This window comes from Camelus dromedarius, chromosome 3 (genome assembly GCF_036321535.1).
Source record: "Camelus dromedarius isolate mCamDro1 chromosome 3, mCamDro1.pat, whole genome shotgun sequence".
NCBI classification, from domain to species: domain Eukaryota; kingdom Metazoa; phylum Chordata; class Mammalia; order Artiodactyla; family Camelidae; genus Camelus; species Camelus dromedarius.
In genome coordinates, this window is record NC_087438.1 from 19,963,782 (window position 1) to 19,966,865 (window position 3,084).

Below are 3,084 nucleotides of genomic sequence, written 5' to 3' on the forward strand. Positions count from 1 at the left end.
AATTCTTTTTGGCTTTTCAAAAATATTATTCAGTTTCTACTATTGAATAATTCATAAGGAATTATGATTTTAAACTACAAATATTTGGAGTATAATTATGTTCTATAAAAGGCACACCTATTTAAAATTACTTACACAAAATAATAAATGAAATATAGTCTATATTTACTATATTCCTCCATTCATATAATACAATGCTCTATGATCTGCCAAATCCATCAGAACTTCTGAAATGTAGGTAGGCTTTTTGGGGAACAACTATGATATTGAATCAAAATGAAAAATCATCTTTGCAGGAATGACTAACCATCTATTAAAGGATTTTTGTGGTTATTTAAATGCTGTCTCAGTGGTTTACATCAGCTGTCAAAATTTCCCATTTTCCCATTTTAAATGTGTACACATAAGGCCATATTTTTTAATATCCATTTACACAGAAACAAAATTTGAAAGAGAAAGTAAAAAATCACGAAAGGTAAAAATGGCCAAGAGTCAGGTAATGGCTCACTCAGCTTAATATCGATTGGAATTCTTAGAAGAAAAGGGGACCTGAACTTCCCAACACAACCGTTCATTTAGTGAAAATGCTTACCTTACTGGGCACTTTGATAACCATTATACAGTTATCATTAACCCAGTAGGTATTATCCATTTAAGAAAACAAGAAAGGATTTTGACCAGAGGAGGGACAGTTCAACCACACATAAACACAATGTATGTGTCTTCATTACAAACACGCACACACACACACTATTTATACATGTATGTATAGATATGTGTGTATCTATGTAAATCTATCTGTTTGTGTATATATATAGCTCATATATATTATTTATACACACATAATAAGTAATTAAGTGGGAATGTATATAGATTACATACTTGATTTTGGTTTAATTGTCTTCTAATTCTATTTTATAGTCTTTCGATTTCTGGAAAAAGATAATCAACTGGGTTAGTTTAGTAATAGTTATTTTTAAAATATCCAATATTCAATAATTTTCCTAATTATATTGCTAGCTACACACACACACACACACACAAACACACATATAAAATCACCACAGTTGATTTAATTATTTTTATTTCACATATTCTCTCAAAGTCATTTTTATAAAGAAATGTAAGCCGATAAAAGTTATATACATCTGACTTCATTATATTTCATATTCTATATACCTTGCTGGAGAAAAGATAAAGAAAATTCATAAACAGTTAATGACATGAGGTAAAAAATTAATTATATTTATGTATAAAGTGCTTCTGGAGCCAGTAAAGTAAGAACACATGGCAAGTTTAAGGACAGAGAGACATTAGCACTGAATCTTTAAGAATGAATTGAGATTTATAACGTAGAAAATGGAGGACATTTCTGTTTCCATCAAGCATATTCACTGTATCAAACAATATTTATGATGTTTGTTTTTAATGGGTACTTATGCAGATATAATTAAACCAGAGTGAGAAAGGAGAGAAAATTGGTAATATTGTTCCAGGGCACTGAAGTGAGTCATTTTTAGATTTTTAACTCAAGTTCCTTTTCTTTGTGATCCACTACCAGAATGTAATTAGGTAGTTTAATCATGTTTTTCCTACTTAAGGAATTTACATTCAAAATTCCAATTTAACTTTGAAAGACTTACTGAATGATTTCCTCTCAAAGCCCAATAAAATTATATTTGAAAAGACTGAACAATTAGAGCCTGTGTCTGCACAATAATTTCCTCTTGCTATTCAATATCACATTGCAAAGAGTATTATTATTGTTGTTGTTATTATTATTATCATGTGTCAATTTTGAGGTCATTTTTGACTCATTCTGTCAATTGACACAGCCCACCCCGGTACCCTTGTACTCCCTGAAGCCGCTGGTTGCCATGACAGAACACAACCTGTCTTTCACCAGACTTGTGGAAGAAAGCAAACTGATCCCACGCATTTTTGAAGTAATTCTGGAACATCAGGAGAACATGCTGGGTAACATCATGCAAAGTGTGATTGCATTGCTCAACAATCTGGTTGCCTGCAAAGATTCAAAGATGAAGCTCCTTTATGAACAAGGACTGGTTGGTCATGTCTGTCACCTGTTCCCCGAAACTGCCACACAGTGCTTGGACGTGGACAATAAAAACAGCAAGGAGACAGCGCCGCGCTGCGGTTTTCCCGGCCTGGTATTTTGCACGGCAAGCTGACCTACCTCTCCGCGGTAGTGCGGCTGGCCCTGCAGGCACCGCAGTCCGGCTCAGGAGGGAGCGCTCCTGCCGCCGAAGACTTGCTGCTGCTCAGCAAGCCCCTGACAGACCTAGTCAGCCTGCGCATCCCACTGCTTCCTAACGAGGATCCTGAAGGTTTTGAAGTTTGAAGGGTTTTTTTTTTTTTAATAAATACATAACAGTTTAAAGATCTGGATCTCAAAGGCACTTGACACAGGAATGGTCCAGTGTGTGCCCCCCAGCATTCCAAGGAGGGGGCAGGCAGCAAGTGGAAAGGGCACCTGGGGAGCCCCACTAAGGCCTCCATCCCCCAGGGGTTTGGAGGTGGGGCCCACTGCTCCTGTTCCTCTAGCCTGGCTCAGAATGGCCCCCTGGCTCTGGAGAAGAACGTGCAAGTACCTTATTGACATTCAGTTATGTATAGGTTTTGCTCAGTATGAGCTTTCAAACACTTTTTATATCTGGGCAAAGTAACTGGCACGGCCCGTGGTCAGTATATAGCTGCAAATTTGGTCGTAAGTTTGTCTGTTCCAAGTAGATCAAGAGATACATGACTAGAATGTAGGAGACTGCGTGCCTGCCACTGTGCCCTGAAGAGGGGGAAATGAGGAGGGCTGGTTGTCTCTAACGCCTCTGAGTGACTCTCAGAGTAAGCACAGAAATTCAAAGCTTCAGTTCAAAATATTACTGATGGCCTTAAACATTTCTTTCACTTTGGCAGCTGCAGCGTTGACAGAGTTAAAAATCAGTGAACATTGTGGCCTCTGTAAGTATGTCAAGGGAATGTGATGGGATTTATTAGGAGGGAATGACCCCCTGTGAAATTAGATACAAAAACGTGTGTGTTCTCGGGTGAACGTGTTAACTGCAA

The 3,084-nt window shown here is 37.5% G+C and overlaps 1 pseudogene; it reads left to right on the forward strand.

The window, feature by feature from the left end:
• The first annotated feature begins 481 nt into the window (after positions 1–481).
• LOC105093625 (serine/threonine-protein kinase ULK4-like) lies at positions 482–2,362 on the forward strand (annotated as a pseudogene).
• The last annotated feature ends 722 nt before the right edge of the window (positions 2,363–3,084 follow it).